This window comes from Pseudophryne corroboree, chromosome 7, assembly GCF_028390025.1.
Source record: "Pseudophryne corroboree isolate aPseCor3 chromosome 7, aPseCor3.hap2, whole genome shotgun sequence".
NCBI lineage: Eukaryota > Metazoa > Chordata > Amphibia > Anura > Myobatrachidae > Pseudophryne > Pseudophryne corroboree.
The window spans coordinates 196,506,917-196,528,920 of record NC_086450.1 but is presented as its reverse complement, the minus strand read 5'-3'; the positions used below and the strand labels follow the sequence as shown (position 1 = coordinate 196,528,920).

The 22,004-nt window shown below is 46.4% G+C and overlaps 1 protein-coding gene across 2 annotated transcripts in view; it reads right to left on the bottom strand.

Annotated features, from left to right (window-relative positions):
• Window positions 1-22,004, bottom strand: part of TMBIM1 (transmembrane BAX inhibitor motif containing 1) — a 91,901-nt gene that overhangs the window by 58,943 nt on the left and 10,954 nt on the right. The window contains exon 1 of one of the 2 annotated variants that reach the window (XM_063933929.1): window positions 8,630-8,651. The exons of the other annotated variant lie outside the window; for it this stretch is intronic. The gene's annotated coding sequence lies outside the window, so the exon portion shown is untranslated. Of the gene's footprint in view, window positions 1-8,629; window positions 8,652-22,004 lie in introns of those variants that run through there. 2 annotated transcript variants of the gene reach the window in all.

Below are 22,004 nucleotides of genomic sequence, written 5' to 3'. Positions count from 1 at the left end.
AAGGGAAGCAGTCAAATATGGTGAAATGGAACCCTGATGCAGAAAAAGCGCTCCAAGCGTTAAAAGTGGCTTTGTGTTCACAACCGGTATTGATAACACCAGATTTTTCAAAAGAATTTGTGGTACAGACAGATGCCTCAGAGGTAGGGATAGGCGCTGTGCTGTCCCAAACCAGAGATGGGGACGAACACCCTATCATTTATTTGAGTAGGAAACTCAATGAGCATGAAAAAAGGTATGCCATTGTGGAAAAGGAGGCTTTGGCCATTAAGTGAGCACTAGATACCTTGAGATATTACCTCTTGGGTAGACAATTCAGACTAGTGACGGATCATGCCCCTTTAAAATGGATGTATGTAAATAGAGGCAAGAATGCTCGTGTAACTAGATGGTTTCTAGCGTTGCAGGATTTTAAGTTTACTGTCGAACATAGACCGGGAACACAATTGGCCAACGCAGATGCATTGTCCCACATCTTCTGTTTGGGGGCTACAAGTGTTCCGGCCCCTAGGTCGAAACAGGGGAGGGGGATATGTGACAAGAACACTGGGATAGTGTTTGAGGGCAGGTATGTTTGTCCCAGGTTCTTGTCTTACATGTATTAGAAAAATGAAAACTGCTAGGAATATGTTTTGTTTTGTTTTGTTAGAACCTTTTCAGTTTGTTGGAAAAGCTGGGTAAGGGCCCTGAAAGAGAGATGGGGCAAGTTCCAGACATTGGGCCCAGTTCGGGTCTTTGGCCTCACAGAAGGCTAATCAGGCTTTCAGCTGTGTAAGAGTGTTATAGAGCTGCTGGCCTGATTAGGGTGTGCAGACTGCCTGGGAAGACTGCAGGATCTCTGTGAGAGAAACACGCTTCCTGATACAAGTGAGCTATACAGTGTTTGCTGGAGAACTCTGTGTTTTTTGTTTTAGTGATAGTTAGGAACATCTTGTGTTTAGTTAGTGCCGGACAGGCAAGGTATTTTCTTTTGGTGTTTGTTTTATTTTCTGTACAATAAAACTGGCTGGGGCCAGTTGTACCAGAAACTGGACTTGTGTTGTTCCTCAGCTGCTGCGTGCTGCCATATACCCCAGGAAATGGCACCTTGCACCCTTACAGTGTTACTATATATATATATATATATATATATATAACCAAACAAAAAGGCGGCACTCGGAGTCTGTGATTCAATCCATATATTGGTGCAAAAAGCAATCATCATCAACGTTTCGGGGATCAGTTCCCCTTCTTCATCCTGAAGAAGGGGAACTGATCCCCGAAACGATGATGATGATTGCTTTTTGCACCAATATATGATTGAATCACAGACTCCGAGTGCCGCCTTTTTCTTTGGTTGGATATCCCAGGGGGTGATAGCAAAGCCCTCTGTTGAGGAGGGCACCGGAGCAGGACATATCCCTCAGTGGATACCAGGAGTGCCGGGGCAGCAAGGAATATGTGTGTGTGTGTGTGTGTGTGTGTGTGTGTGTGTGTGTGTGTGTGTGTATATATATATATATATATATATATATATATATGTGTATATGTGTATCAAGGAGCCCAGACCATGTGCTCTCTAATGGTAAGTCAATGACTAGCCACACCTCCTCTGGAGACACACCCCCAAACATGGGCCCCTATCACTGCACTCCCCCGGTGGGCCCTTCATCCTTCATGCCCCAGTCCGACACTATTATCCTAATCTAATTTGGGGTGGGATCGATATGCCAGCGGTCAGAATACTGACCACGGCATCCTGATGTTGAGAATCCCAACAGGAGAAGGTAAGTATACTTGCCAGTGTCGGCATCAGATTAGTGTTGGGATTCCGGCATCGGTATTTTCGACTGCTGGGATCCTAACCAGATCCCTCTAATTCATCCACTGACAGATTTGGGATATTTTACCCTAGCAGTAATGCCTATCCCTAGTATGCTAGGGATAGGCATTACTGCTAGGGCTAGGGTAAAATATCCCATATGCTTATTATTTAAATACCACAAAGCCATAAATATCCAAGCATATCTATAGAGTTAGGCACAGGGATCTGTGTAATGGGGTACAGAAAACCGCCTGCGTGCTCACTGTGTAGGCAGAGGACGGCAAGCACCAATCTCATCTCAATCAGCCAAGTACAGATGGTATCTGTTATAAACTTTCATCAAGCATCACATAGCAGCTATTCTAATGGAAACTACAGACTGCCATGCCTTCTAAACATCCATTATTTTCTCTGCTGAGTGCACTAAAACAATATGTAAGCCCATTTCACGAAGATGGAAGTCAATGCCGAGCTGAGTCTTCGCCCCTGGTGACAGAGAGCCAAGCTTCACCCCTGTCCTCTGCTCAGCCCCCACCCCCCATTCATGCTGTATATTCCCAATTCCGCCCAGCCCCAATACTTTCCATGTTCTCGTTGGCCCTACTCCTTGCCCCCCTCCTCTCCTGCTAAGGTAGGGTCTGTCCCATCACTCTAGCAGTAGGAGCCTTTGGGGTATGCCTAAGCTCCCACTGCACATGCATATCTCTGTATATGTGTATTATTATTAACTGCCTCTCTTGGTGGTTTGGTATGTTATTGGTTTTCTCTACTTCACACATGACAGGCACTTGCAGGCATCTGTGGTTGCCATAGTAATGACAGTGCAGTGCTGCTCCATACATCATTACAGAAGGCTGTTTGGGACAGCACACTGTTTTTCTGGTATTTAACAAGTGGCATTTAACTTACATATACATACATACATACATACATACATACATACATACATACATACATGTGGCTATAATGCACTATGGGGACCATTTATTAATTATTGGGTTTTAGACCCGATAATTATAATTTTTCACCGCAAATTATATACCGCCTGTATGTATCAAGAATCACAGGCAGGGACAGGGGTCATGTGTGAAGAGTGCTGGAGAGGAATCCTACAGATCCATCTCCCAGTACTTTTTGTGGACTGTAGCCTATAGGTTAAAATGGCTAATTAGATGGCATTGGTAACACAACAGGTTCTTCATAAATTTCAGCTCCAGGCTCATGTGGACAGAGCCGTCCCTAACCAATATGATGCCCAAGGCAAGATTTTAGCTGGTGCCCCCTAGCACCGCCGCTAGTTCTGCAGGAGATGCCTGGCATGAGTCAGCTGCCAGCTCTGCTAACGTCGGGTGCCTTTTGTTTATGATAATGCATCATATTATTTGCATTGCTATGTGGCTAGGATGTACAAGCAGCTTCTGCTGATTAAAATGATATGCGGCATGCCTATATTCTGTGTGCGACTGTGGCTGTATCTGCATATGAAATGCTACATTACAGTGATTTCCAGGAATACACTGCAACGTAGCATTTCGTATGCAGATACAGCTGCAGTCACACACAGAATATAGGCATGCCACATATCATTTTAATCAGTAGAAGCTGCTGGTGCCCCTAAGCATACCAAATGCCCTAGGCATTTGCCTAGTTTGCCTATGCCTAAGGCCGGCTCTGCATGGGGACGTTAATCTGGCACTGTATAAATGAATTCATTAATAATTATCTACCTTCTCTGGCTCTGTATGGCAAATTGAGTGGGGAGAAATACTGAACAACATCATAGTATGCAGACAGTAGGATCCTCCTAACATCCCAATTCGGCAACAGAATATGAATGAAAAGGCAATAATTATACTTATTTTTAACAGTCAATGACACAAACCTTTATTTATAGTTTTATTAACACTTTGCCCTTATGTGTGGCTAACAATCCACTTTAAACACAGGAAAGGGAGTGTATGTTTACAGAGTCTCTTTTCAGCCATAAGGAATGGGGAGCAAAAAGGCGCCATGTGTACTGTACAATACACTGCAAAGATATACTACTCCACATCCGGTTTCCACCAGCAAATATTACATTATTAATCTTTCAGTAAGATCAATGTTTTCCTTCCCCTCATCCTCAGAAAAGGAATCCACAGACCTTGAATGACGCTCATTTGCCAATATTTGTTAGGTGTTATTTTTATGATTTCAGCAGCTTCCTGAAGATTGTTGGTTTTTTAGCAATTATGTGCTATATATTTGCGGTTATAATGTACCATAGCAGAATTGTAGGCTCCGTTTCCTGATGCCTCTATGATTATCATCATAAGACCCAGGGCCGGACTGGGACCAAAAATAGGCCTTGGCATTTTTGAAGCACACAGGCCCACCTCGGTGTCAGCATCTGACTCCTCCCCTTACTATTCCCGACTCCTCCTACTTCTTAGTCTATGCTCTTACAAATATAATTAATATTATAACAACATACAAGTGTACATCATTCTGTATTAAAATACACACAACCATTGGCTGAAGTGGAAATGTTGAAGTGGGGGTATGGAAAAATAAAGGTTGTAACTAAGCGCGCGCGCTCCAGAAAAGGGGCGTGGACACGCACGCGCCCCATTCACTAGAATGAGAGCGTCTGTGTGCACTCCTGGCGGGGCTAAGCAGCGACCAATCAGACAGAGTGTGTCCCACAGAGGTACTGTGTGCGCGCGCCTTCGGCGCGCGTACCATAAATATGGGTGTGGCCAATTAAAATGGGACGTGATACACAGACATATGCCCCCAATAGTGCAGTGCCAGATCCACAATTGCCCCCACAGTGCCAGGTATACAAATGCCCCCACAGTGCCAGGTATACAAATGCCCCCACAGTGCCAGGTATACAAATGCCCTCACAGTGCCAGGTATACAAATTCCCCCACAGTGCCAGATCCACAAATGCCCCCACAGTGCCAGATCCACAAATGCCCCCACAGTGCCAGGTATACAAATGCCCCCACAGTGCCAGGTATACAAATGCCCCCACAGTGCCAGGTATACAAATGCCCTCACAGTGCCAGATCCACAAATGCCCCCACAGTGCCAGATCCACAAATGCCCCACAGTGCCAGGTATACAAATGCCCCCACAGTGCCAGATCCACAAATGCCCCCACAGTGCCAGATCCACAAATGCCCCCACAGAGCCAGATCCACAAATGCCTCACAGTGCCAGGTATACAAATGCCCCCACAGTGCCAGCCAATTGCCCCCACAGTGCCAGGTATACAAATGCCCCCACAGTGCCAGGTAAACAATTGCCCCCACAGTGCCAGCCAATAGCCCCCACAGTGTCAGGTATACAAATGCCCCCACAGTGCCAGGTATACAAATGCCCCCACAGTGCCAGGTATACAAATGCCCTCACAGTGCCAGGTATACAAATTCCCCCACAGTGCCAGATCCACAAATGCCCCCACAGTGCCAGATCCACAAATGCCCCACAGTGCCAGGTATACAAATGCCCCCACAGTGCCAGGTATACAAATGCCCCCACAGTGCCAGGTATACAAATGCCCCCACAGTGCCAGATCCACAAATGCCCCCACAGTGCCAGATCCACAAATGCCCCACAGTGCCAGATCCACAAATGCCCCACAGTGCCAGGTATACAAATGCCCCCACAGTGCCAGATCCACAAATGCCCCCCACAGTGCCAGATCCACAAATGCCCCCACAGTGCCAGATCCACAAATGCCCCCACAGAGCCAGATCCACAAATGCCTCACAGTGCCAGGTATACAAATGCCCCCACAGTTCCAGCCAATTGCCCCCACAGTGCCAGGTATACAAATGCCCCCACAGTGCCAGGTAAACAATTGCCCCCACAGTGCCAGCCAATAGCCCCCACAGTGTCAGGTATACAAATGCGCCCACAGTGCCAGGTAAACAATTGCCCCCACAGTGCCAGCCAATTGCCCCCACAGCAGTGCTGCAGCTGCTTACCGCTGCTGCTCCTCCGGCTGTGATGTGACTGAGGCTGTCAGGAGCTCAGAGCGCACCAGCGCTGCTATGTCTGGCGGCATGTAGCGGACTTCAAACCAGCCGCCGGCTCATGAGCCAATCGGAGCAGCGGCGGCTCCTAATTGGCTGCCGGTCCGCGAGCTCTGATTGGCTCACGAACCGGCGGCTGGTTTGAAGTCCACTATACGCCGCCAGACATAGCCGCGCTGGCGCGCTCTCCTCTCCTGACAGCTGAGACACGCTGCCACCGAACTGAGCGGCAGCGTGTCTCAGTGAGCGCTGGACTGGCCCACGTGGCCATCGGTCCTTCTGGCATTTGCCAGGAGTGCCAGATGGCCAGTCCGGCCCCGATAAGACCCCACGGAGAACAGTCCTCCAGGTACCAGGTTCTAGATGCTCCAAGGTGTTGAACAGAGCACTGTTGGTCATGGCTGTAGCACCTGCTGCTTATGCTTTCATAACTTTTTAATTTGCTTATGTACTTCTAGTCCTTTGAGTTTCTAGAAGACTCAAACGAGGCAACAGTGGTAATTTCTGCTACTTGGAAGGGGCGCAGCACAGACGATATAATGGTTAGCATTAATGCCTCACAGCACTGAGGTCATGGGTTAGATTCCCACCACGGCCCTAACTGTATGAAGTTTGTATACACTCCCTGTGCTTACGTGGGTTTCCTCCAGGTACTCTAGTTTCCTACCACAATCCAAAAATTAACCCTACTGTGTATGTACATGGTTCTTATCTGCTGTCAAATTCTATGTTTCTATGAAGTTCTCCCTTGATGAGAACAGTACTTGTTAAAGGATAACTCTGCCTTCAGATGGACACTATTATCAGGCAATTTAATTTTTTTTGTCCATCAAAAGATCTGATGTGTAGCACCTGGAGTTATTTGTTGTAATGCACAATTGAAGAATAATACATAAATCTTTCTTAATAGCAATTCTCTAAAAGTGGCATTCCCCTTGGAATTCGCTAGCAACATGAAGACAGAGTTAAAAAAAAAGGGGGGTTTATTATCCCTTTCACGTTGCAAGGATAACCCGGGTTATTGCGGTATCTGTTTGGCAGGTCGACCCTACTTAGGTCGACAGTCACTAGGTCGACCACTATTGGTCGACAGTGACAAATGGTTATAACCATGAAAATGGTCAACACAGGGCAAGTCGACACATGAAAAGGTCGACGTGGCTTTTTTGGGGGGGGGAATAGATTTGTAACTTTTTCATACTTTACCATCCACGTGGACTATGATTGAGAATAGTAACCTGTGACGACCGCAGCGGTAGCGGAGCGAGGCACCTTGCCCGCAGCATGGTCATGTTACGGAAAAAACGACACCAAAAACAGTTAAAAAATCCATGTCAACCTTTTCATGTGTCGACATGTCCATTGTCGACCATTTTCATCTGTCGACCAATAGTGGTCGACCTTAACATGGTCAACCATTCATACCAGAACCGGTTATTGCTGGGTTGTTGCAGAGTCAACCCGGGTCGAGGTGCAGTGTGAAAGCGCCAAAGTTAATAACCCGGGTCAAGCAACCCGGGTAAAAAGAAGGGTTAAACACGGGTCGGACCCAGGTCACTGTGCAGTATGAAAGCCTCTGACCCGGGATATTCAATCCGGGTCTCAGAAAAAGGTGCTGATTGGCTGTTTATGTGTCTGCTCAGAGCAGTCCCCAGCCCCTCCTTTTATTTCCTTTGAAACCTCATCAATGTGAGTCAGAAAAGTCAATTTTAAATCACATCAGTGTTTAACATGGGTGACACGGGTTCAGTGTGAAAGGCACCAACCCGGGAATAACCCGGGCCGAAACTGCAATGTGAAAGAGTCTGAGCCTGCTCGGACCCGGGTCGGACATGGGTTCAAAAGCGTCCGACCTGGGTTTGCGTTCTGAAAGCGGTAGTGACTCGTAAGTCTGAGTAGACCGTAAATACATTTGATGCCTTCATAATGGCAGCAAAGTGTTGCAGCCAATAAGATTTTTTTATATTTGGTTGTCTATTTTCAAACCAGCCATCAGGAGACCTGGCCATGGTGGATATTCACAAAAGGATTTAATGTGACAAGACTGCATCATCAAAACACAAAGGGGCACTGTCACAGTTTACCGCAACTCGCAAGTGCAAGCTGCAAAGTGGAAACTATCTAAAAATGCATGCCTGTCAGCAACAGTAGCACGTGACTTGTTTATGTCACAACCATTGAAATACCACTTGGACATAAGTTGTTAGCCATATAGTTTATTTACAACAAGCGTATTTGCTAATAGGCAACAGTAACACAGCTAAAACCTCTATATAACACACCAGAAGCAAAAAAAGAACTCGATTACTAAAAAAAAGAAAGAAAAAGGTTTTGTTTAAACACGCACAAAAAAAAGCACAATTTATATGGGTGCAATGAAAACTCCCCAAGCAGAGACAATGGTGCATTCGCACACAGCCAACGATAAGCAGCTCGCTAGTGCCGAGGACTCCTAATTCACAAAGAATACGGCTTTCTCAAGCATATTTGCGTATTTGTCCCAATTTGCATGTGTTAACAATTGCACAGCCACACCCTGACTGCAGTCAGCCTGCATCCAGGAGCAAGCAGGCGCAAATAGCAGAATCAGGCAAATCTGCATGGGTGCTGCATATGCACAAGGGCACTTTTCTGGTCATCTGCAGAACAAATTCATGCATGTATCGTTACAAAGTGGCTTCAGTCTTAGGGGGAGATGTATCAAGTCTGGGAGAGAATTAAGCAGAGCTTTTCATTTCATAGACTGTGCCATACAAATGACATTTAGAAGCAGATTGATTGCTTTGGGAAACTTCTCCACCTTATCTTTCTCTAAGACTTGGTACATCTCCTCCTCAAGATCTAAAAAAAAAAAAAAACATAAAAAAATGAGTGCGCAAACATTCTATAATGAAACAACCACATGCTGCAGTTTCAAAGAATGGGGCAGATGTATTAAGCCTGGAGACGGCATAAGGAAGTGATAAACCACTGATAAGTGCAAGGTGATAAATGCACCAGCCAATCAGCTCCTAACTGTTAATTTACATATTTGAGCTGATTGGCTGGGGCGTTTATCACCTTGCACTTATCACTGGTTTATCACTTTCTTATGCAGTCTCCAGGTTAATACATCTGCCCCAATGTTCTTACATATAAAAAGGGTTTTCCTTAAAAGCCAGCACAGTATGTTATTATCAGGGAAATGTGCCAGATGATACCTGTTCTAACAATAATGAATGTAGTATTAAGTTACACACACTTTAATATAAGTTGTCATACCAGGTTTTTCCTAAGCAACCACGAGAGAATTAATGACCCTTCACGGACAGGACTGCCGAGATGTGGACAAGATGAAACAGGTCTGTGACCGCATGTTTGGCCCTAAACCAAACCGCTAAGCTTTAACTATAATACAAGACATCTAATCGCAACTCATAACCAACCTATAAAACACTACAGACTCTAAACTTATGTAATAACAGGGAAAAATGTACAGGCTTCAACTGACCCACGGGGTGTTATGAAAAGCTGACATTCAGAATGATGACAAGATGGCAATTAGGTCAGCCCGGATGGTGTAATGGTTAGCATTATCACCTCACAGCACTGAGGTCATGGGTTTGATTCCCACCATGGCTCTAACAGTGTGGAGTTTGTATATTCTCCCTGTGCTTGTGTGGGTGTTCTCCAGGTACTCTGGTTTCCTTCCACACTCCAAAAATACACTGGTAGGTTAATTGGCTCCCAGCAAAATTAATCCTAGCGTGAATGTGTGTGCGTGTACATGTGATAGGGAATATAGATTGTAAACGTCACTGGGGCAGGAACTGTTGTGTATGAACAAATACTCTCTGTAAAGCGCTGCTGAATATGTGTGCGCTATATAAATAACTGGTAACAAATAAATAAATAGGTTGACACCAACTGTCTACATTCAAAAATGTTGACATGTTTATTAGGTCACCAGAATGTCAACATACATGTTTTTTTTTTTTGCATGTCTTAGCCTAACCATAAATGTAAACCTATTCCTAACCTTAACACAGAAATGTACTGTCGACATTCTGGAGCTGACATGATAATTGTCAACATTATGTCCACGTTGACATTTTAACCAAGCAGATTTATTTCAGAGTTTCTCAAACTCCACTAGTATAGTCCAGTTTTAAAGCTATCCAAGCTGGAGCACAATTAAGGGGGGGTACACACCTAGCGATGTGTGCTTACATTGTAAGCAATCGGACTAGATTGCTTTGAAAAGAAGCATACATTGCTCCGCGTTTATGCCGCATAGCGATAGCAATGCGCGGGGCTTTCGCTGACTCTAAAATCTAGTCAGATCGCTCACTTCACCGCTGTGTGTGCCCCCCTCGCTCAGCACACATCTAGTCAGATTGCTGACATCGCGCTGTGTGCTGAGCGGGGGAAAAGATATGTGCTGAGTGTTCTGTCATTATTATTATTATTATTATTAGCTGTTTCTTATATAGCACAGCATATTCCGTTGCGCTTTACAATTAGAACAACAGTTATAGAACAAAACTGGGCAAAGACTGACAGACATAAAAGTAGGAAGGCCCTGCTCGCAATTTTATAATCTATATCTATGTGATAGATTGCTCAGCACACATCTCCCCATGTGTACCCCCCTTTACTTAATTAGTACCTCGGTCAATTTGATTTAACAATCTGGACTCAAGCATGGAAATAATTAAAACCTGGACAGTAAAAGTTGGAGTTTGGGAAACTCTGGCAAAATTTTTCCAGACAGATTAAAGTCAGTGTCTCGAGGGAGTGTATTTATTTAACGGCGGCTTTTGAAAGCCACAGACTGATAGCGGTAAATTTAGATGAATTATCAACGCTTTAAACCATGCAGGCAAAACAGCAATCAGCTGTTTTCAAAAGTACCCATAGTAAATATACTATATGTGGGACAGACTTTCATAGAAATATGGTAACATGCAACTGAACTGTTCTGACATTCAAGACAAAACAACCGCCCTCTTGTAGAACACATTCTTAATTACTTATTGAATGGATAATTCTTGGTTTTCACTAATTCTTGATTCTCGCTATCGCTGGTGCTAGATTGGCCTGCCATGCAGGCCAATCTAGCAGGTCGCTCATTTCACCCGCTGGGTGAAATGAGCGCCCCCCTTCATCTCCCCCCGCACGCTCAGCACACATCGCGCTGTGCTGAGCGGTGGGAGAGATGTGTGCTGAGCGAACCATCTCTCCCACATCGGCTCGTGAATACGGGCCTTAAGATGATCTGTCCAACCATCCAACTAATTGAGTGCTTGGAATGAAAATCTGGTAATGTATGGGAGCAAATGACAATTGACCATTTGCTCCCAAGCGGCGAACATTGACAAAAACTTACATTCTACAAATTGGTTAAATCCATTTTCCTGCTGTATGATAAAATGTAAAAAGTATGTAAAAATAAAAACACATTATCCCCACCCCTGCCCTACGACAGTGCACAGTATACATAATACCCTCTATTTCATGTATCCACAGCATACAACAGCACATTGTAAACAGATCAACCAAAAGACCAAAAAATAAAGACTGTATAATAATTAATATGCAGCCCCAACAGCCATGCAGTCCTTGGAATTTGCCTCAAACGGCTTCTATGGCATGTTATAAGCATATTTATATGGACTGCAGACCAGCGGTGCAAGTATGCAGGTACGGCGTACCCTTAAGAATTTCGCCGTGGGTACGCCGTACCCACACCGACGGGCCGCCGCTTGCTACCGCTGATGTGAGGGGAGGAGAGCGCAGCCTGCGCCTCTCCTCCCCTCAATGTCTTCTTTCAAATCAGCGCCGCCCGTGAGCCAATCAGAGCTCGCGGAGCTTTGATTGGCTCATGTATCAGCGCTAAATACTGAACTCACCCGCCGGAGACTGAGGGGAAGGAGAGGCGCAGGCTGCGCTCTCCTCCCCTCACACAAGTCAGCAGCAGCGGTGAGCAGGGGAAGGGGAGGGGGGATTCTGCTGCTTCAGGAATACCTGGCACTGTGGGGAGCAATGTATACCTGGCACTGTGGGGGGCAATGTATACCTGGCACTGTGGGGGGCAATGTATACCTTGCACTGTGGGGGGCAATGTATATCTGGCACTGTGGCGGGCAATGTATATCTGGCACTGTTGTGGGCAATGTATATCTGGCACTGTTGTGGGCAATGTATATCTGGCACTGTTGTGGGCAATGTATATCTGGCACTGTTGTGGGCAATGTATATCTGGCACTGTGGGGGCAATGTATATCTGGCACTGTGGGGGCAATGTATATCTGGCACTGTGGGGCATTCGTGTATCTGGCACTGTGGGGCATTCGTGTATCTGGCACTGTGGGGCAATGTGTATCTGGCACTGTGGGGCAACGTGTATCTGGCACTGTGGGGGTCATATGTGTATCTGCCCCTTCCCCATATGTGTATCACGCCCACATTTCCATTGGACATTTTTCCATATGGCATTTGGCCACGCCCATTTTTTCTACTTGCACCACTGCTGCAGACTCAATAATGTTCTCTGTGTCTAACACGGGAATGCGTATACTAAATGTAGTTTTTTTTATCCCGCCGTACTACACTCTCTGATCAGCGGTGTACCAATTACAGAATGCCACCGGTTCTGAATTAATATTAAAACTAATATATGCAAAGTATTATCCTATATATGACACTACAGCATTTACATAAGAGATCTTTAAAGCACCATTTGGCATAGGTTGTGACTGTAAGCAAGGTGCGGCTCCAGGATGATCCTGGTAATGATTGCTCTGAACAAACCTCCTTCTAAAAATAACAAACAAAATACTGGTTCTAGGTATAATTCAGCGTTATAAGAGCATCGTGGAAGCACTGATTTTGTAGATGGAACCAATATATAGTACAGAACCAAGACCAGTGTCTCAGGATATAGTGGTCATTGAGCGCCTCTGTGATGAATTGGTTCAGTTCACAAAACGTCTGCTCCCTTGTCGAGGAGATGAATATAGCAAGAGTCTCTGGATCACTATTAATAGCTAACATGCCAGGTAGTAAATGTGTTGTTTTTTCATATTTAACTAGGTGATTCATCGCGCCCTGCGGGCGCTTCTCACACCATCGCAAGGGGCTATGTCCCATTAACCCCTGCACACCTTTCTGGCGTTCAATATTTGTATTATATGGAGTATTGCCTGCATTCTTAGTATTGTTAGTGGTTAAATATTGCACGACGAAAGGGCGTCCGATGGTGAAGGGGGCCTAGCCCCTTGCGAGGTAGCAGTGTCACTTATTCACATAATGGCCACAGTATTAGTGTTGCTTATGAACCCAATGTCCATTGGTAGCACCAATACTCACAGAAGTTCAGTGTGTGGGGGGGCTTTGGAAAGGGGGTGGGTGCAGTGAGGTGGAGGTGCCTCTCCTTGCCGCTGATCACCCCCGATTCAGGGAATCACTGGTAGCGGCTGCGGATGATGTCCAAGGACCTGCGTGTGGTGGAGGGGTGGGTGCAGAGATGGGCTGTTGATGGGGTCCAGAGGTGCTGCTGGTGGGGGAGGGGCAGGTGCGGGGGGTTGCAGATGGGGGAGTGGGTGCAGAGGTGCTGCGGGTGGGGGAGGGGCGGGTGCGGAGGAGGCGCGGATGGGGTCTAGAGGTGCTGTGGGTGGGGAATGGTCGGGTGCAGGGGGGCCGCGGATGGGGGCTGTAGATGCTGCTGGTGGGGGAGGGGATGTTACGAGGGGGCTGCGGGTGAAGGAGCGGGTCTGGAGGTGCTGTGCGTGGGGGAGGGGCGGATGCAGGGGGGGTGCATTTGGGGGAGGGGTTCCATAGGTGCTGCAGGTGGGGTGTATGTAGATGCTGCGGATGGGGGAGGGGTGGCTGCGGGGGGCCCCTGGATGGGGGAGAGGGTATGGTGGTGCTGTGGGTGGGTGAGGGGCAGGTGGTGGAGCGGTGGTTGCAGAGGGGGTGCTGCGGGTGGTGGAGGGGCAGGTGCAGGAGGGCAGCGGATGGGGTGGGTGTCTGTAGATGCTGATGATGAGGGGGGGGGGGGAACGGATGGGTGAGGAAGCCGGAGGTGCTGTGGTTGAGGGAGTGGCGAGTGTGCCGCGGGTGGGGTAGAGGGTCCGGATGCGCTGCGAGCAGGGGAGGGGCGGGTGCAGGGGTTCTGCGGATGAGGGAAAGGGTCCGTGGGCGCTGCGGGTGGGGGAGAGGCGGGTGCGCGGGTCTTGACGGAAATAGACGCAGCAGCGTGTGGTCAGGCAGGGAGCGCAACCTCTGCATCTTAGGTGCGTCTGCTTATCATCAACAATATTTAAAGTGCTCACCACTCACAAGAAAGTTAAGGGATCATGCCCTGCTTCCAGCCACCCAGATCTGGATTCTATGACTCTGACTCCGCCCAGCATTGTGACTCCGCCCAGCGTTAGGAAATGAGTCACAGATCAAATATATAGGAGATGTATTAAAATTTCCAACGTACAAACACTATCTAGTTGATATACTTGGATTTAGCCAAGGACAACTAAAAGCACAGACAAAATGCATGAGTATACAGTACGAGTTTTATATGACTTTGGGGGGATGTACTAAGCCCCAGAGAGAGACAATCAGCTCCAAACTGCCATGTTATAGACAGGGGCAGATCTAGACTTCTCCTATAGGTGGGGCGGTTTTAAAATTAATCTGGAATCCTCCCCCTTCCAGTCCAGTCCGCTAGGCCGTAGTGATACACCATAAATGCACTACTAACACACACACACACACACTAGTGATATACCATACATACACTACTAACACACACACACACACACACACACAGAGACACTAGTGATACACCATACATACACTACTAACACACACACTAGTGATACACCATACATACACTACTAACACACACACACTAGTGATACACAGCATACACAAACCCTAGTAACACTCCATGCACATAGACACTAGTGATGTACCATACAGTACATACATAGACACAATAGGATACAGTAGAGTCCCGTCCACCCAGCGCTCCTCCATCTGCCGGGACAGGCTCCCTGTCTCTCCTGCCCTGTCTCTCCGCAGGACAGAACTCCAAATGCTCTCTCCACACCAGCCATTCGCCTACCCCTCCTCTCCCCGCTCCTCACCTGTTGTGCGTCCTTGCGGTTCGTGATCCGCCAGACATAGTGGCGGCGGCAGCTCCTCCGTAGTTGAAGGAGGCTGCGGTGCGGGGAGTTGTGCTGCTGCTACCGCTGGTAGCTGGGGCACACTGGGTGGTCCCGCCCAGCGCCGTCTCAGTTGCCCTGTCAATGCGGCCAGATCCAGGCTGTCGCACTCAGCTTCCCCCACCGCTGCTGCCCGCAGGAACAAGTGGGCGTGTCTGGGATGCTGAGTTATGGGGGGCGATCGCCCTCATCGCCCCCTGCTGGATCCGCCACTGAGTTGTAGATGGATCAGTATGAAATACCTTTTGATTGTAGGTAAATCATACTGATCCTTAAAACCCACACCCACATACATTCTGTCTCGTCCTACCACCTCATCCACTGGTGCTTAGGAGGTCTTAATATAGGAGAAGTGTATCAAACCTTCTAAAGAGTGGGGAAGAGGAGAAGCTGCCCATAGTGACCAATCAGCTTTAAGCTAAAATTTATCAAGTACAGTCAATAAAATGATAGGTAGAAGCTGATTGGCTTCTATGGTCAACTTCTCCACTCAAGAAGAGTTGATACATTTCTCCCTAAATCACTGGGTGCAGGCGCCAAGACTCCAGGCAGCCACCAATCAGTGAGTTGCTCAGTAAAAAGTCACAGTGCGTTATACACAACGGGTTATATAAATGTTACCAACAACAATCCATTCAAATATAACGTCATTAGATCGTGTTATTAAAGTGTACATTCAGTGCCTGTCTGATACATTCTCAAAGTTCATGTCTGCAGCCAAATAAAAATATCCAGACACTCAGTCTAAACATTACATTCATAAGACACAATGCAGCATTCCTGCTCAGGATTGTGTAATGTGTGCATCTTTCCCCTGCTTGGAAAAAGGGCAGATATTTTTGTATACACGACCCATAAGACAACCTGCTGTATGTGTATGCTCTTCTACCAGGGAAATGAAAAAGAAACATATTGCCATTAGGAGTATGGGGGATTGGAAGTTTTTGTAGCCTTGTGCGCCACACAGGGCCCATATTTGGAGCCTGATACACCATACAAAGCCCTTGTCCAAAGCATTGCATAATTGTGCAAAATTACAGTACCAACAACCCTGAGGGAACTATTTTCCCAGATTCACATGAATCCATGTTTCCTCATTCCATTACTGTGTTGCGCTGACTGTAGCTCCTTTTAGTGATCAGGCCAATGCTGCCATCATATTGATAGCCAATAAGCAGCAACCGGCAATTGGATATCAGAGTAGGCTGCTTCCTCTAGGTAAGCAGCAGCCACACACAAATAAAAGTGAACAAAGTATACATATTGTGCCTGAAGAATGAAAACCAGAGAAGTCTCAACGAGAAACACTAAAAAAAAAAAAGAAAAGGACAGAGCCAGGGTTTAACCACATGCAGTCTAACATAAATGTCATACCTGAGTCACTCAGGCATCAATAACTGACCCAGCCCATTGTGTAAATAGGTAACAGAAACGAATGAGCGCCGAGGCCGGAAAGTCAAAAGTGTCTCTTCTGACAATGGGAGGGGCCAGCTGTCTACAGCAATTTCAGTGAGACAGTATAGGAAGGGGATGAAAACTAATTTTGTAGAAACTGAAATATTTTTATTTTCTTAAAGAAATATTTGAAATCATGTTTTTTTCAAGTTTGCTACAAACATAATGGGAGGGATGTAATGCCGCCCGAGTTCAGCAACCGTGCGGGATACCGTCCGAACGCAGACATTTTTTTTAAGGGGAAATCACTAACAAGGCAAAACTACGCTTTGTAAGTTATTACCCTTATAAAAAAACATCCGTGTTTGGCTGGCATCCCGCACAGCCGACTAACTCGGGCGGCATTATATCCGGCCCAATATTTTACTTTCATTTTAATTTTATGAACTGCTGATAATCAATAGTTACCTACTTTCCTGCATCCTGTGGAAGGCTCCCGTTTCAATGTGTAGTCTCCTGCTGCCCTGAATTGAAAATAAAGTGACCCAGATATTTCACTACAGCTTATCTCAGCTTGCCTGGTGGGTACCAAGGAGTTTTTGGGCAAGAACAGTGATTTGCTGCAGTCATTGCGACTGCTGTAGTTGCTCAACAGTCCCTGATGATGACTCTCATTAGTCCCTTGTTGGTCCCCTGGCAGGAGGGACAGAAGCAGAGCACTAGGGACACATGATCACAAAGTGAGTTCTTATGTCTGCTGTGTGTATGCAGTGAGTAATAGCATCTGCTGCTTGCTAGTGTGCTGTGACCAAGGGTAAAGGGGCATACACACGTAGCGATGTGTGCTTAAATGCTAAGCAATCTGACTAAGGGGGTAAATCCAAGTTGATAGCAGCAGGAAATTATTTAGCAGTTGGGCAAAACCATGTGCACTGCAGGGGAGGCAGATATAACATGTGCAGAGAGAGTTAGATTTGGGTGTGGTGTGTTCAATCTGCAATCTAAATTGCAGTGTAAAAATAAAGCAGCCAGTATTTACCCTGCACAGAAACAAAATAACCCACCCAAATCTTACTCTCTCTCTGCACATGTTATATCAGCCCCCCCTGCACTGCACATGGTTTTGCCCAACTGCTAAAAAAATTCCTGCTGCGATCAACTTGGAATTACCCCCTATATTGCTCAGAAATGAAGCACACATCTCTCCGTTTGTATGCCCCATAGTGATAGCCGTGCATTGCTATTGCTGGTTCTAGATTGGCCTGCAGGCCAAATCTAGTTTGATCGCTCACTTTACCGCTGGGTGAAGTGAGTGCTCCCCCCCCCCCCCTCCCCCAGGGTGATGTGTGCTGAGCATCGTTCTGTGCTAGAGCGCTCAGCACACATCGCTACGTGTGTACCCCCCTTAAGAATTTTTATTAGTAATATTTAGTTAAACACATTGGTTTTATTAGAGTATCGGATGTCCAAAATGATTTGGAGGACACTATAAAAGGTATGCAAAAAGAACAGACAATAAATATGGGTAGGGCCAACAAGTGTCAGGCACTCCAATGTGCACAATAAAATAACATCTAATACACCAAAAAAAGCATACTTCGCAACATAGTCTCAGTCACCTCGGCAAGAATGTGCTTATGGATCAATTCACACAAGGTCAAATTGCATTTGGAAATTATTGCCTAGGCTTTACATTTATCACATATATTGTGATGCGTGAAAAGAAAAGAAATATCACAGCAAACAGTTACAAACAGTACATAGGGTATTGCAGGCATCAATGGGGGTCATTCCGACCCGATCGCTCACTACAGTTTGTCGCAGCGCAGCGATCGGGTCGGAACTGCGCCGCAGTGCGCCGGCGCATGGCAGCTTTCGTTGCCTAGCGATTGCCTCTGAGACAGAGGCGGTCACTGGGCGGGAGGGGGCTGAACGGCGGCGTTAAGCCGCCGTTTAGGGGGAGCGGTCCGGCCAATGCAGGCGTGGCCGGACCGTTGGGGGGGGGGGGGGGGGGGGGGGGGCGGGCCGCGGCAGCGTGATGTCTCATGCAGCCGCTGCGGCCAGCGACGATTAACTCCCGGCCAGCTGCAGAAGCTGCGCTGGCCGGGAGTTACTCCTCAAATACAAAGGAATCGCTGCTGTGCGGTGCTTTTGTATTTGTGCGGGGGGGGGGGGGGGGGGGCAACACTGACATGCGGGGTGGACTAGCCCTGTGCTGGGCGTCCCCCCGCATGTCAGGGAGGAAGATCGTAGCTGTGCTAAATTTAGCACAGCTACCATCAACTCGGAATGACCCCCAATGTTCGTATCAATACTGGCAAAATTTCCCTATATTGTAATATTATATAGAAATCTCTCACATCAAGCATTTAAACGTATGTACGCCCATATGTGGAGCTAGACACACGCTTTGGGCGGAGCAAGACACATCCAGTGTTCAGACAAGTACATAAACCCCCCAAAGATTGTTTTGTGACCCAACCTTTCCGCAAAGCTCCATAGATTTTGGTAAATAACAATTATGTCATATTATGCCGCACTATAGTGCCTCCATTTCATGTGCCACATTACAGTACCCCAGTTATTCTTATGTAACATTCTAGTGCCCTCCACATTACAATTAGCAGATCAAGTTATGACACATTACTGTGCCCTCCGGTGAGTACTAATCCCCCCCAACACTCCACTATATACTCCTTTAAGCTACTCTTGTTCCAGTTATACCCTTTTCAGACAAAATGTCTAAATTACCCTGGCTTATACTCAGCATTTCAGTGCTGGGTAAATTTGAGGTCCCTGCCTGACCCCCCTTTCACACAGACAAGCAAATTACCGGGTCAAGAATTTCTACCCAGTAATTTGTGTATCAAAACGGGTATTTTGTCTGTGAAAAATGGTCAACCCAGGTCGAAATTCCCCGGGCTCCTACCCTGGTAAATTCCTGGTTTGAAGTCCCTGGAATTTCAAACAGGGTTGACCCTTTCACGCAGACAAAGGACCTGTGTATATCGGAAAATTACCAGGTAGAACTTCTTCACCCAGGAATTTGCCTTTCTGTGTGAAAGGAGTATAAGTTGTTCTACCCAGTCTGTGGGGTTATAGTAACGTTTGCATATATTTAACCTATGGTTAGCTATTGTGCATATGCAATGTTATTTTACAATGTTATTTGTTTACCACCTTGTATGGCTGTGCTTATACTTTGTAACTCTTCATGAATACAATTCACAACCCCATAATAATTCATATATAGATATTATGGAAGTCCTGAATATGGGTCGACGAAGCGGTTACTCTGGCTAATACTTGGTGGTCATAATAATGGGACCCCAGAGGGTGCAATTAACGTGGATTTATCCTGATAAATATCCACATTAAGTGCACCCTCTGGGGCTTATCACACAGGGTAGTGGCAATTATTGTATAGGTCAATGCATAATAGCTCTAGCCCCACATTTAATTGATTCTACCCCATTGCGTCTAGCACAGAATAGTCAGGAACAAGTATTCTAGAGTGAAATGACACTTATATCACAGCTTTTCTCCTGTATTAATTCAACTTGTATCATCACCGCTACACCTGTCCCAGAAGTCATCAATCTAATTATTAGCTATTGTACAGATGCCAAAATGTATATGAAACCTTAGTTAGGCCACCAACTGCATTAGGATTTATGGGGGTAATTCCAAGTTGATAGCAGCAGGATTTTTGATAGCAATTGGGCAAAACCATGTGCACTGCAGGGGAGGCAGATACAACATGTGCAGAAAGAGTTAGATTTGGGTGGGTTATTTTATTTCTGTGCAGGGTAAATACTGGCTGCTTTATTTTTACACTGCAAATTAGATTGCAGATTGAACACACCACACCCAAATCTAACTCTCTCTGCACATGTTAAATCTGCCCCTCCTGCAGTGCACATGGTTTTGCCCAATTGCTAACAAAAATCCTGCTGCGATCAACTTGGAATTACCCCCTATATGTATTAATTTGCTAAAGGCCTGATTCAGATATGTACGTATACGGCGTTTCAGCTGCGTATTTGTATGCAGGGGCTGTGCAAAATGATGCAAATGTCGCAGCTGCTTGGAACTGTATTGAGATGCCAACTAATCGGACAAACATCAAACTTCTGGGTTATCCCATGGACGCGCAGCATGAAAGTAATACGCCAGAGCCATTGTAACTACAACATCAGTGTGTTTGAGTCGCCCGCTGCCTTCAACAAGCGGCCCCTTACTGTCAATCACAATAACCACTGCTGCAAGATCAGCGTAGCACATGTGCAATGATATATATGCGCAGTGGCAGTGTACTAAATCAGCACTGCATACATCTCTGATCTATATCTTGTGATGCCTGGCTTCCCTGTCAACTAATAAGCTTTACTGCAGGACATCATTTTTGTTCTAATAATATTTGTCCCCTGATCGTGCACTTATTACATATATGTGGCACTTTTCCCGTACAACACTGATTAAGAACCACACAACCCGAGCACAAGCAGATTCAATAATAATTGTTACCGTAACAATCAAACATTTCTGCAAGTTTCCATACCAAGACTGAACTAAAACGTAGTGATCAACTTATCTAAATTTGTTAGTGCAGGCTGTTGTCCTCTGATATGTCAGCTCTGAGGAGGCCCTGTGTGACGCAACTGCTATGACAATTTGGTTTGATTTAATCCAATCCATAGAGATATTGTCCTGCGATAATACAGAATAGGCCAACACAATGCCTGAACCAGCCACAAATTATTTACTCAGGCAGAATGTAGAATCTGACTATCCCCAATTGCTGTGCGAAAAACCCGGGTCTGAGCAGGGAAATTCCCAGGTTGTAGGTGGTATCAGTTGCACAAGGGGTATCAGTTGCACAACAAACTTCCAGCCACCAGCAGCTGACAACCATCTGCTGATACACTGCTATCTGGTCATCCAAACTAGCCACCAAAAAATCATATCTAAGCGAGGGATGCGGTCAAGATCCCGCTGGACGGAATCCTGGCGGTCGAAATACCGACACCGGAATCCCGACCGGCACAATCCCGACATGTTCTCCCTCCGTGGGTGTCCACGACACCCATAGAGGGAGAATAAATTAGTGTGCTGAGCGTAGCGAGGCACCATGCCCGCAGCACGACGAGCGCAGCGAGCCCGCAAGGGGCTGCCTTCCGCTCGCCACCCTTGTCGGGATTGTGCTGGTCGGGATTGTGCTGATTCCGGTGTCGGTATTTCGACCGCCAGGATCCCGTCCAGCGGGATTTCGTACTGATCCCCTAAGCAAATATGTTAGATACACACTATCCAATTATCAGGCCGATCAGCAGATAATGCCCGGAAATTTTGATAGTGTTTTTGCAGGAGCGTTGGGGGGTGTTTGAAGATGATAACTGGCTTCATAAGCTCCTGCATGGCTTAGATGGAAGAAACAAGATAGTGTTTGCTGCACACGCTTTATCATTCCAGTTGTCCAATCCCATTCTAGAGATGAAAGGAAAGTACACATTGAGCAAGAAATTGCTCAGTCTATGGCTGCGCACAGATCCGATAATAACTCCATCTGAAAGG